Source organism: Tachypleus tridentatus, chromosome 1 (genome assembly GCF_004210375.1).
Source record: "Tachypleus tridentatus isolate NWPU-2018 chromosome 1, ASM421037v1, whole genome shotgun sequence".
In the NCBI taxonomy this organism is placed as follows: domain Eukaryota; kingdom Metazoa; phylum Arthropoda; class Merostomata; order Xiphosura; family Limulidae; genus Tachypleus; species Tachypleus tridentatus.
In genome coordinates this window covers 69,603,324-69,617,853 of record NC_134825.1, presented here as the reverse complement: position 1 = coordinate 69,617,853, position 14,530 = coordinate 69,603,324, and the positions used below count along the sequence as shown (strand labels likewise).

General features: G+C 32.5%; 1 protein-coding gene and 1 long non-coding RNA gene across 4 annotated transcripts in view; one reads left to right on the top strand and one right to left on the bottom strand.

The window, feature by feature from the left end:
- LOC143251623 (uncharacterized) overlaps positions 1 to 13,790 on the top strand; it is a 44,067-nt gene extending 30,277 nt beyond the window's left edge. Inside the window, exon 2 of the long non-coding RNA XR_013028631.1 lies at positions 13,287 to 13,790. This is a non-coding gene — a long non-coding RNA (uncharacterized LOC143251623). The remainder of the gene's footprint in view (positions 1 to 13,286) is intronic.
- Positions 1 to 14,074, bottom strand: part of LOC143251582 (uncharacterized) — a 50,115-nt gene extending 36,041 nt beyond the window's left edge. The window contains exons 1-2 of one of the 3 annotated variants that reach the window (XM_076502857.1): positions 13,694 to 14,012; positions 4,609 to 4,795 (exon numbers count right to left, since the gene is read on the bottom strand). The gene's annotated coding sequence lies outside the window, so the exon portion shown is untranslated. Of the gene's footprint in view, positions 1 to 4,608; positions 4,796 to 13,693 lie in introns of all 3 variants that reach the window. The other 2 variants (XM_076502874.1, XM_076502870.1) reach the window with 2 other exon arrangements.
- Between the last annotated feature and the right edge of the window lie 456 nt (positions 14,075 to 14,530).

The following is a 14,530-nucleotide window of genomic DNA, read 5'->3' as shown; positions in this document are numbered from 1 at the left end:
CTTCCACTGAGTTTCTGTTAAACTATGTTTACTGAACTCAACACTTCCACTGAGTTTCTGTTAAACTATGTGACAGTCAAAACAGGACAAGGTCAACAATTTATATACAGAATCTGGCACTATATAGTTATCTCTACTTAGTTGTGTTTAATGTCATGGGTCAGAACCTTTACAAAAATGGAAGACCAGAATTTACGACCTTTCTAACTACCTAATAGACAGGGTTCTAAGACCAGGAAAACAACCTGACCATTGCAGACTTCAGGTATTGAAGTACGAAATATTTTGCTTATTAATACGTTGGCCCGGCATGGCCAGGTGGTTAAGGCACTCGACTCGTAATCCGATGGTCGCGGGTTCAAATCCCTGTCGCACCAAACATGCTCGCCTTTTCAGCCGTGGGGGCGTTATAATGTGACGACCAATCCCACTATTCGTTGGTAAAAGAGTAGTCCAAGAGTTGGAGGTGGGTGATGATGACTAGCTGCCTTCCCTCTAGTCTTACACTGATAAATTAGGGACGGCTAGCACAGATAGCCCTCGAGTAGCTGTGTGCGAAATTCCAAAACAAACAAAACTTTTCTTAAAAAATAAAAATCAATTATATTTTTAACCTAAAATATTTCCTAATGATCTGGACCTAATACTACTAGTACAAAAACGTTTCATCTATTTTTCTCTTGTGGAAATTCCGTGTATTCAAAGGGTATACTGTGATTAAACAGAAACTATTATATTATAAGAGTATGCTGTGATCAAACAAAATAATTATAGCATAAGGGTATAATGTGATTAAACAGAAACTATTATATTGTAATGCTCTATTAAGAGTTTATAGAAATTACTACATTGTAATGCACTACTGAGATTAAAAAGAAACTATATCGTAATGCTCTATTGACATTTGATAGAAACTACTTTATCGTAATGCTCCACTGAGTTTACTGTGAGTTACTAAACGTACCTCTACCCTTTATTTAAATGATACACGTAATATATAAGGTAATTTCTTCAAAATATTGACACGTTTCTAACAGTCTCCAGGCCTGGCAAGTTAAAAACTTACAGAAAGTTTGGTGACAGAATCGTAGTCCACTTTTCTAGTTTGTATTTACAAGAAAGAATGTTCAAATACGAGGCTTTGATTCGAAAGTCGGCCAGGTGGTTAAGGCACTCGGCTCGTAAACTGAGGGTTGCGGGTTCGAATCCCCGTCACACCAAACATGCTCACCCTTTCAGCCGGGGAGGGCGTTATAAAGTGACGGTAAATCCCACTTACCGCCATCAATTGGGCTACCATTTTGCCAATGAATAAATTAAGGACGGCTAGCGCAGATAGCCCTCGTGTAGCTTTGCTCGAAATTCAAAACAAACCAAAGCATGATTTGAAAGTACCTTAACAAATACTTAACTTATCTTTAAAAACTGCAATTAAAGTAAAATCATGTTTCATGATTCTAATATGCTTGATGTGATTAATCCATTTCCACTAATTCTAAATGTTAGAGTCCATATGCTGCATCATACTGAGTAATATCTGTTTATGCCTGTTACAGTACTCAATGTAAAGAACTAACAAATAACAACAAAACTCACTGTTTAAAATAAAAGACATAAAGAATTTCAGCATTAATATTATTAAAATTAACTGCAATACGGTAACAGTTTGTTAAACAAAACTGTTTGTGTGATTCGCGTTATCGTGGAACAACAAACAATTAGATGCATAAATAGTTTTGAAAATAATTGGATTTAACCCAATCGATAGTTTTAAGATTCGTATTATAATCAAGAAGTAAGTTCAAACATATTTAAATTACCTCAAGGTTTGAAATATAGCTTTCAAGCTATTATGCACTTCATTGATTTCACATACATGTTGCAGTAAAAAGCAGGAATACTGAATTACACGTCTGTTTAGGTTGACCCACTTTGTTGTCTGTTTGATGTATGTAAACAGTTTCTTTTAGCTTTCCTTTTTTCTTTAAGTGTTACACTCATTTTGTATTATTTTAGTACTATTCCATTACACTGTACTGTATTATAATCTTGGAGGTTTATTACTCTTGTAAGTGCTGAGTTTTAATCGTTTTTCCTCCCCAACGTACTAGAATCCACAATCACATATTATGTTGTGTATGATGCTTCGTGTGTTCTAACTGCCACCGTGCTGTGTTATGACTTCTGAATACTGTTTTCACTTTATGCTGTTTGCATATTCTGTATATATTTTCTAAACGACCTTTAAGATAGGAAAATATTGTTACGCATCTGTTTTTGTTGTTTGCTTATTCCTGGTGTTTATCTGCTTTATGATATGTTTAAAGTAAAATTGTAGCGATGTATTTCCTTCCTCCTTCTTAGTAACTTCCGTATTGCAAAGTTTATCTTGGATCATGAGGTGTGTGTCATCCATTATCTACAGAATTGATCGATCTTATAGGCAGTTGTAGGTTTTGGTTTTTGTTATAGATCTGAGAAAATATTTATAGGTTAGACGTTCCCTTAAATATATAGATGTGTGAATATCTTTTTCTTATAGTATAGCCACATCAGAATATCTGCCTAGCCCACCGAGGGGACTCGAATCCCCGATTTTAGCGTTGTAAAATATATAGATAGAATTATAAATGTACGTCTACTTGGTCTTCTATTCTTACCCCCCCCCCATTGGCACAGCGGTATGTCTGCGGAGTTACAACCTTAAAATCCGGGTATTGATACCCGTGGTGGGCAAAGCACAGATAGTTCTTTGTGTAGCTTTGTGCTTAATTACAAACAACAACAAAAATTCTTGTGTTAAAGCAGTAGGTATAATTGGTTTTATAAATATAAAATTATCTTATTGGAGTAGATTCAATTGGCTTTGTAACTATAAAGTTATTTCATATTGTTGTAGGTTATTTTTTATATCTTAGATGTTTGTATTATTGTTTCGCAGGAGTGACTGCAGGTATTATATGATGAATGCATGGCTTAATACCTAGAATTTTCTTGAACATTTGGGAAATAATTTGACAGTGTAAAACGCTAGTTAGGCGAAAGATACTGTTAACAATTTTGATCGATTACTGATTCAGCAAGTTAGTTTAATGGTGTAAACTCTGTTTGTGTATCGTATTTTGGTGAAAGTGATGGAAATGGTACCTATATTGAAGTATTACACAATTATCATTAAGCAGATTTGATTTGGCATTCTTCTTGTAACTGGATAATCCAAGAAGAATATTTTCTACCAATAGAAACAATTTCAAAAAAAGGTATAATTGTTGTTTTAGTTGATCTTACACAAGATGGTCTTATTGACTCTGTAGCTGAATGTCTGACTGATCTTATACGTTTAGTTAGTTCTATAATTGCAGGCCTAATATTATTATGAACCACGATAGCGGTTCACATAACGGATTTACAGTGTGTTTCAGTTTGATGCATGTGAGACAATACTTTTTGATGCGTATTGCGCAAGTCCCAACTGTTCTCTAAATTTGTAGAAGAGAGTAAAAATCAACAATATTTGTTTTATGAAACCGCTAGCGTGTTTTTGAACATTGTTTAACGTTCTAGAATCTCGCCTTAAACTATATAAAACTACGTGCCAAGAGACAGTATTATTAATATTAGTTATCTACAGTCAGTGTGCTTTAGGACTCGGAAGCTACAACTGTGATTTGCGCCTATTAATCGGAAAACTATAGAATTTGACCAGAAACGTTTATAAATTTTGAACAATGCAAATTGTTCAACTTCAATGAATTACTTCGGACGTTATTACTTCTATGAGGACGTTAAATATCTCGCCGGAAAAATCAGCTTGTGAACGATATAAGGCCAAACAGGAAGAGAGCTAACTAGCATTCTCGTCAACTAAAGTATACCTGTGTGTCATCGTAAAGTAATTTGCGCCTTATGGATCTGGATCGTCGATAAAATATTCAATTCCAGACCACATATAAGACTCTGTACTGTCTGTAAGTTTGTAAATCTCTTGATATAAAACATATTTGTAATAATTATTAGTTGTAACCGTTATTATGAATTGTATTATATTTTTGTTTGTATATTAAAATATATTTGTGTTAAGGAAGAAAACTGTGTATCAATCTTGTTGGTAAATATCATAAATTAGATAGATATTAACATTTAATTAAATGTTTAAGTACCCAAATACTTTATATTCAAAACATCAAGAAACCATATTTTAGGAGTTTAGATTATTTATGTTGTTAAATAATAGGTAGATTGCGTTTAACCTGCTTGACGAAACTCGGTATTGTTTGTTTGTAATAAATCACAAAGTTACACAATGGGCTATCTGTGCTATGCCCACCACAGGTATCGAAACGCAGTTTCTAGCAATGGGAGCCCGCTGAAATGCCACTCTGCCCATTTGGACGAAACTTGAGAGTCTTACTATGTGAATGTAAGTACTTATATTTAAAGTTGTATTTACTAATGATGAACAGTCTAATAAAGTTTTTGAACTCAATAAATATTACGCTTTTTTTTCAACTCCCAGCATACTTTTATACACGACCTACCATCACGTGTAAGCATACTTTTATACACGACTTACCATCACGTGTAAGCATACTTTTATACACGACTTACCAATCAAAATAGAAAAGAGCTTCAGTCCAGGCATATTATAAGAAAAGGATCGCAACCATTCACAACGGTATAGGAGCCTCTCTTCGCCCAGCCACGAGGAAATCAACTATAGATTACTGCTATGTATCGATCCTCTGCTGCTACGATGGAAAGTGAACTCACAGCTGCAAAACACTCGCTTCTTTTACTGACCAAACGATCATGTACATGAAAAAAAAGGATACTAAGTTCTTGTAACTTGTTCATTTATACATAATATTTTTAATGTTTTCATTCGGAACGAAAAAAAAACTTTTACATTTGATGTCTCACGTTCTAGTATATATGTCTGTGTGTGTATGTATGTACACATGTATATTTTTTGCCACTGACATCGTAACTTCATTAAACGTTATTGATTTTGTATTTTTATTTGTTTGGAATTATGCACAAAGCTACACAATGGGCTATCTGTGCTCTGCCCACTACAGGTATCAAAACTCTGTTTCTAGCGGTGTGAGATCGTAGGCGTTTCGCTGTGCCACTGGAGAGCATGTTACTGATTATAATTCTGTCTGATATTGCGGTTAAAAAGGTATAAAAATGTCGTTTAAGTAATTCAAAAAAATAGGAAACATATACTTTGTTTATCGTACGGATCACAAGAGATGTGTATGAATTGGATACAGACTGAAAAACCCATGCCGGGCCATACAATTATACGAGTCACTCTTTGCACACCAAACAATGATAAATCATCAGAAACGTACTTACAAAAAAAGAATATTTTAGCTACAAAATACGGAGAAACAGAGCGTACTTTCTGTGTTTGTATATGAAACGGAACATTATGTCTTTTAAACTGCACGAAAAGTTAGTTGGTCAACAGGTTAGTTTCTGGAATGCAAATAATAAGAATCAATACATACTGATAAACTAACAGCCGTTTACACCAGATATTCAGATTTTAAAATATGTTAATAATTGATCGATGTGGTATGATTCAGTTACAAGTATATTTGTATATTCAAATAAACAGTGAAATCTAACCGCACAAGCGGAAGAAATTGGATTTCGTATTGTTATGTATGAGCAATTAACTCGTGCGTTTTCTGAGGAGGTAGGTATATACACGTCATTGTTCATTACGCATGTCACGAGAAATACTATTTTCGGTATCATCTGGTGACACAATTAATTAGAAAATTCTGGATATGAAACAGGGAAATTGCGTTAGAAAGCTCAACTACATATGTATAGGTATTTTCGGGTTTTAAACTCAAGCAAGTTTGGAACTTAAAACAGTATTGTCTGACAAAAGGTTTATAAAAATTAAATTTAACTTCTGATTCGTAGCTTAATATTTATCCTTTACATAAAGAGCATTGAGATTACCAAAACACTGGACAAACATGAGAAGTGATTTACAATAACGTAAAAAGAAAGGATTTTCCATTAATTATTTTTAAATAATCAGAAGCAATTTGTATTTCTTACCAGTTATCAATCTAAATCTGATTTAGGAATATTTTATTTATTCATGCTTTTCGATTTTTAAATAAATGTATTGAAAGAAAGAAGGTTGGGATTCTGTTGAATATGTTGTCTCAAGACGCACCTTCAGGGCTTTAATACGACTATCTGTCACAAAGTAGTATGATGTATCTTTCAGGGACTTCTCCAAGAAATTTAGAAATATTCTCTATGGCACAGTTGAGGTTTTTCTTGAGAATTCGTTCAGTCATGGCTTTAAGCGATATAGTAATAATGTTTCATAAAGTATGATAATTGCTCATGTTAATAGTTAAAATTCTACTGTGATATCGATAATTCGTTCAAATCTTTGCTATTACACTTCACTCGCATATACTTCCTCACTCTCAGTGTATCTGTTCTTCAGTTAAGTTAACCTGTTTAAGGTTATCTTATCGTTGTATTGCCACAACGTCACAAATAGTGACGTAGTTAGGTCATATACTGAGAATGGAAAAAACATATTTGTGGGAATTTTATTATTGAGGTGGCAGTAGAATGTGTACAAACGAGGATAAGCAACTACTCTTGCAGAATTGGATCAGATAGATTATCACAATATTATTATGTACATTATGTACAAATAACTTTCATTTCCGGAGGAGACATTTTAAGGACAAATATGTTTTGATCTTGCCCCCTTATTACTGGCTATCATGCACAACCTTGTCCAGTAGTTTATACTTTAAACAATAACATTGGTGTTAAGCAGGCCACTTTTAACAGAAATTGCACATTATTGCACAAATTGTACATTACTAGAATTTTTTCTGTTTCCTGTGGCATTCTCAAATAAACCAATTGTAGATTCAATCATGAGTAAACATACTCATTTTAACGTGTCGTGATGAGTACTGACATGTTCATAGACTTTCAGAATTAAACGTATAATGTAAAAGAACAATATGAAGGACTAAAAAATTGTGCACGAATTAAACAAAGATATTTTTTCAAAACTAATCGTGGAACTCTTTTGAACTTTTGAAGGAAGAAAACCTAGTTAATTTATTGCAAGAAATAGGTTTTAATTTAATGGACTCGCAACACACTTTTATGTATATATATAAAACCCTAAACTGTTCAGGTATAAAGCTAGCACATTTTATCTAGTGTAGTGTTGTTTGTATTGAGGTAATCGCGCGTGCTCGACCTCGATTTCTATTATCACTGCACAAACGTGAAGTAAACATGCTACACAAAACGTTAACTTCTAGTTAGTTTTACTCTCTTGTACGTATTGTGACCTTAAAGGTCCTACTCTATTGTACCCAGCCTAAAATAAAAATAGCTGTTTTACAACTTGTATATTACACTCCCATTAGACATATGCGGGCAATATTTTCTCCAAACAATTTACACACTAAAAGCACTGAGACAAATAAACACACATACATAAAATCAATTAAAAGGACATATAAACAGACGTACACGTGACCTAACAGACAGCGAGACAAATAGGTAAATAAGTTATTTTTTATATCAGCAACAAAATGTACTACTATCACTTCTTACTGACGTCCTGGCGTGTTTAAAGCGAGAATGTTATATTCCTTGTAATTTATGGCTATTGTATTTGTAGACGATATGAATAGTCAGTTATTATTTTAAAAATCTGGCGTCATAATGCTAGTTATATGAAATTTACAAACAACTGGAACGTGAAACCACCATATACAAGTAAAGAAACATATAGACCACAAAGAGACAATCAAGTATGTTGTAAACATTAGGTAATTTCAAACACAAACACAAAATATACAGTCGAATTTGTAATTTGAGCAAATTAAATTTCGCTTTTTCATACTGATAAAAAGAACACAAACAAAAACAATCCTACAAAAACAAATAGCGCCGAACTTATGACCCCCCTTACCCCTAAGGACAGTCAATCAGGTAGACAGAGCCACAGGGGAAAAAACATTGTGAACATCATACAACTTGTATTACTTCTTTACTGTGCTGCGCGGTTTAATCTGTTGTTATATGTTATCCTAAGATGTTTTATTCGTGTCTGAAATTTATGAATTACTATAACTATTCTGTCAAAACTGTTATATGCCCAATTAATCACTAGTACTACGTATCTAAACATTATTGAGCAATCTAGGTCTATTACGTCACACAGTTAGAGCTACTTCACTGCTTGCCACAGACCTTACTTGCACACGGGTGGGTTATTTTTAAACATCTAGTTTCATTGTAGGAAAAGTAGGACCTCTTTCACTGGAATCTGTTGTTCTTTTTTTCTGCTCTTATACTACAAAACTCGTTCACGCTTCGAAGTAAACACAGTCACGATCTTAATTCTGAGAACGTCCAAATTACAATTGAAGAAACTGAACACGCTTTTAACAGCTTAAAAAGTAATAACATCAAGTTCCTGCTAAACTAAACTTTTAACAATTTAAATAGGCTTGACCTGACACCTAACGACGATTTAGTTGTTTCTTGTCAAGTGATTTATAACCGTGTTTTGTAAACTGTTGGAATCAAAACAAGAAAATTAACTGACATAAACAGTAAAAATTTTGGCCCAAAATATATTTGACTTCTGTTATAACAGTTATTTTGGGGATTCTGAAAGTTATATTAAGTTATTTAATTACTATTGCTTGATTACGTACGTATGAACCGATTTCATCTCTGCTTGTGACCACCATACCTAACCAATCCCCGTCTTTGGTTAGGTCTGTATGATGACATCACTAGGATAACATTAACGGTCTATATCTCCAACGAAGGAAAGATAACAGAGTGCAAACAAATTACAGAACGAGATAGTGGAATGAATTTTAATTATTTCAATTACCTAGTTGAAAGTTCTGTGTGCCTTTCCTAGTAAGCTGTCGAAATTGCCATAGCAACTTTGTATTTTCAAACCATATTCGCGACTTGAATCTTTCGATAATATTTTACTCCTGTTTCATGTGATGTCACTGGTCTTAATCTGTTAGTGAGTTTACCCATAAGGTTTGTTTCTCGTGTGAGCCTTGTGGGTGCTTTGCTCAGCTTTCGCTATTAATACCTTGATAAGAATCTGCCTGAAAGTTCACTGACACAAGACCTAACTCTACATTCTACCCTCTCCGACCCTCATTGGTTTTGTGCGTATTTCAATTCACACACAACTCACAAATGTGAAAAGTATGGTAAGGAATACTAAGTTAATGACAATAGCTATTTTTAATTACGTCTATGTTCATAAGGCCCGATGTGTTCGGACTGTATTAGAGGTTAGAGGTTTGAGACTCAATACCGCAAAAACGCTCTTCATATTTTGGGGCCCATGGGTGCACTATGAAACAGTCAAACTCACCTATTCGTTTAAATAAAGAGTAGAGCAAAAGTTGGTGGTGGGTGATGCTCACTACCCGACTTCTCTCCAGTGTATTAATACAAAACAAGATACGGCCATATACTAATAGTCTTGGGTAGCTTTACACGAAACGTTGAAACACACCATATTCATAACGTAAAAAATAGCGATGTTTTCATAAATTGATGTTGGCCTATACATTTTGCTATGTGTTTTTCACTTCCAACAACATGTTGTATTATCTTCATTGACCACTCCTAGTTATCTTTCAGTTAAGTTATTTCTGCTCCATTTTGAAAATAATTTAAAAGTCACCAGAATCACATAGCTTTCGCATTCTGTATCTTATGTAACAATAAAGACAGAGACGGTTCATAAAACATAAAGCATTTTATTTACCAGGTTGGAACGTTTCGGAATAAGTTATTCCATCTTCAGGATAATCTGAAAATCGTGTTACGAAGATAACTGTTACTCACAAAAAGTAAACTAATGATTATTTTATTATATTATAATTATTATATTGTGTTACGAAGATGACTGTTACTCACAAAAAAGTAAACTAATGATTATTTTATTATATTATAATTATTATATCGTGTTACAAAGATGGTTGTTACTAGCAACTAAGTAAACTAATGATTATTTTATTATATTATAATTATAATATCGTGTTACAAAGATGATTATTACTAACAACTAAGTAAACTAATGATTATTTTATTATATTATAATTATTATATCGTGTTACAAAGATGATTATTACTAACAACTAAGTAAACTAATGATTATTTTATTATATTATAATTATTATATCGTGTTACAAAGATGATTATTACTAACAACTAAGTAAACTAATGATTATTTTATTATATTATAATTATTATATCGTGTTACAAAGATGATTATTACTAACAACTAAGTAAACTAATGATTATTTTATTATATTATAATTATTATATCGTGTTACAAAGATGATTATTACTAACAACTAAGTAAACTAATGATTATTTTATTATATTATCATTTCCAGATTTCGCTGAAAATGGAATAACGTATTCCGAAACGTTCGAATCTTGTAAATAAATTGTTTTACTTTTTATCAACTATCTCCACCTTCATTATTAAACTTCGGTTTCCTCATCATGAATCCATTGCTTTATTTTGTGTATCTTAACTCACAGATTATATATGAAAAAAAACCCATAAAACTTTGAAACACTTAAAATGTTATTGAGCAGAAACCAGATTTTTTTTCTTTTGTGGAGATAACATATATTATTCTTTATATCTCTAAAACACTTTGTAAATCCTGGAGAAACGTTACAGTCTATAAGCTAAATAAATAAGAGAAAACTTTCCTAGTTTTTGTTCAGCATCATTTCTTTAGGATAGTATATTTATATAAGAAATTGATAATATTATTCTGAAATAGAAACTTATCTACTTCTCATAGATACTAAGTTTTTTATATAGACTAAGTTTCCATATCGAACACATTCACTCGCAACCCCAGTATTTTATTTTTGCATTTTCCCCAGGTAGTACGCATGCGCTGTTGTGACATCACATTCCAAGTAGGCACACATAGAGCTAGCCTCCGATCTTAGGGACGTTACGCTTTCCACGATTGCACCTGAGCCAATATTATTTCGAAAAAAAATATATATATAAAAGATCAATAACCTTATATTTCAAAGCCAGTGTTGCTTTATTTTTAATACTGAGAAACTTGCAGGCATAAATGAGTTCAATGATGACAATGTCCACGCAGTTTGGTGACAACTTATACTCCAGCAACTCAAACTGATTTTATCTCTTTCCTTCTCTAAAACGTGGTCTTTCACAACAATCACTCTCTATACAGTATATATACATATATAATGCATTTATGTGAATGTGATTAAATCTTACACACACTCTGTTATTTCTTTCCAAAGTTCGTTCTAATTTTCGGAAAAAAAGAGAAAAATACAATTTTATGTCATAACTAACCAAAAGAATGTTAAAAATGATGAATTTATGATGTAATTTTCTATTCTTATATATCTATATAATATCTATACTATACATCAATATCTTGAAATAGCACAGAACGTGGAATACTTGTGATTTATGTCCACTACTATAAGTACAGTGTTCATACCACTTGTTTACTTATACCTACCGTTGTTTACTGTTTCTTTCATTTCTTTACTTAAACCGTCTGTTCGCTCAAACGTTCCATTGTTTACTTTCACTCCTTGCTGTTTATTCACACTCTTTATTGTTTACTGTTGCATTTTTATTGTTTAGCGATACTCGCAGTGTTGATTCATGACCTTTGTTTACTCATACATCTTGTTACATACTTATATTCTCGTTTTTACTAATACGCGTCGTTATTTAATCATACCCCACGTTGTTTACCTCATGCTCTTCTTTGTTTACTCATACTATGATTTATTTACTTACAATCGTCATTATTTAATCATGCCCCACGTTGTTTACCTCATGCTCTTCTTTGTTTACTCATACTATGTTTTATTTACTTACAATCATCATTATTTAATCATACCCCACGTTGTTTACCTCATGCTCTTCTTTGTTTACTCGTACCATGTTTTATTTACTTACAATCATCATTATTTAATCATGCCCCACGTTGTTTACCTCATGCTCGTCTTTGTTTACTCGTACTATGATTTATTTACTTACAATTATCATTATTTAATCATACCCCACGTTGTTTACCTCATGCTCTTCTTTGTTTACTCGTACTATGTTTTATTTACTTACAATCATCATTATTTAATCATACCCCACGTTGTTTACCTCATGCTCTTCTTTGTTTACTCGTACTATGTTTTATTTACTTACAATCATCATTATTTAATCATGCCCCACGTTGTTTACCTCATGCTCTTCTTTGTTTACTCATACTATGCTTTATTTACTTACAATCATCATTATTTAATCATGCTTTACGTTGTTTACCTCATGCTCTTCTTTGTTTACTCATACTATGTTTTATTTACTTACAATCATCATTATTTAATCATGCCCCACGTTGTTTACCTCATGCTCTTCTTTGTTTACTCGTACTATGTTTTATTTACTTACAATCATCATTATTTAATCATGCCCCACGTTGTTTACCTCATGCTCTTCTTTGTTTACTCGTACTATGTTTTATTTACTTACAATCATCATTATTTAATCATGCCCCACGTTGTTTACCTCATGCTCTTCTTTGTTTACTCGTACTATGATTTATTTACTTACAATCATCATTATTTAATCATACCCCACGTTGTTTACCTCATGCTCTTCTTTGTTTACTCATACTATGCTTTATTAACTATCACTTCTCGTATTCGTATTCTCCTTTGTTTACTCTCACTCTTCGTTGTTTATTTACTTTTTCTGCTCTCTACTCATACTCGGTACTCTCTGGTTCAATTTGATAATACGAAGCTAAACATTTGCAATCTACAACTCTACAAATTTGAAAAAAAAACAAGAAATTATAAATAAAAATAAATAACCATTCCTATAGATTTTAAGCTCACACTAATGAAAACAATCACCCTCTTCAGTAGTGTTTAATCTAACATTACTTTTAAAACCACCAACTTTAGTGTTTCTAAATTATATGATTTATAAAAACAAACCCATCTTAGCGTTCCAAACTCACATTAGTTGTCAAAATTACCCCTTTCAGTATTCCTGACACAATTACTTCAAAATACAACAAATAAAGTCTCTTTCATGCTTGTAAATGAGTCAACAACGACGTGGTTTTCGTTTCATGCTGTTACGAATGCTATTTCGAAGACTTGTATTTTATGGTGTGTGTTTTTTTTTTCAGAAACAAAACACGTGATGCAACAGAGTACAAAAAGCGGATGTTGCAAACGGAACATGATTTGCATAAGCAAATAAACGTATTACCTGAATGTTTAACCACAACCAAATGCATCTGTTCAAATAACGCTCCAAGAAAATCATATTCGATCCAGGATTGCTTTTTGCGCAATTTAAATCAGTTTTGCACAAGAGAAAAAATATAGAGAGTACATTATAAAATCGAATTTTGTGAGAACCCTCTTTCAACCTTTATAACATATTATTTAACAAACAAAATTTTACGATTTAAGTGAACCAAGGAATAAAACAAAATTCTAATAGCTGAATAAATATATATATATATATGAAAATACACTTCTAGAAAAATGTGCAACGAGCAATAGCTTTTAAATATAGTAATTTTCTTACCTGTCGTTCAATGTATTGGTTCTGTAATATAATTGAGATGTTCACCGTAAGGTGGATCAATAGATTCTAATAAAGAAACTTTTGATTGGTCGTAAAATCGACAACGAAGCAATAAATTTTAAATTATTACCTTAAACTAAACTTCATAACCTTCGTGCGATAAACCAAAATTGTTACTCGTCGGAATGGTTAAACTATAACAAGAAAAATAACACAATTAGAAACGACAAAACCTCTCTCGATCAGCTCTCCAACATGCACTCTTCCAGATCTTTGCAAACCAACTGCTAAAATTCTTGACGTCTTCTGTAATAATGTAGTCTGCTGTTCATGTGGGAAAGAACCGCATCAACTCCCGCAGAGATTATTCTACGTTGTCATGACGTCACTTGTTTCTGTGTTAAACGTCACAGCCTCGCCCACGGAAGTAAACTCGCAATATTTGATCTTGAAAGTTACTTAGTGATGTAAAGCGAGAAAAAAAAAAAAAGACAAAAAGAAATACGTCCAGACAAACCAAAACTAGTAATCAAACAGTTTTGGATCAAGAATTCATATCTTATATGAATATTTTGTTTGTACCGATATAGATAGAAAATAAACGATTGGTCGAAGATCAAAGTTTGCCAGCAGAATTGTAAACATGTTATGCTGTGTTTACAAAGTAAAGTGGAGATTAATTAACTAGGTTTCTATGAAATGTTTTTACTCGTGTTTATGTAAACTAAAATGAGAACAACCTGAGGATCACAAATCAGTGATTCTTCAGATCAAGTTCTGTTTTGGTGGCCAAAATCAGAGTTATGTAAATCGGCCTTTGTGGGTTTTATAAGTACG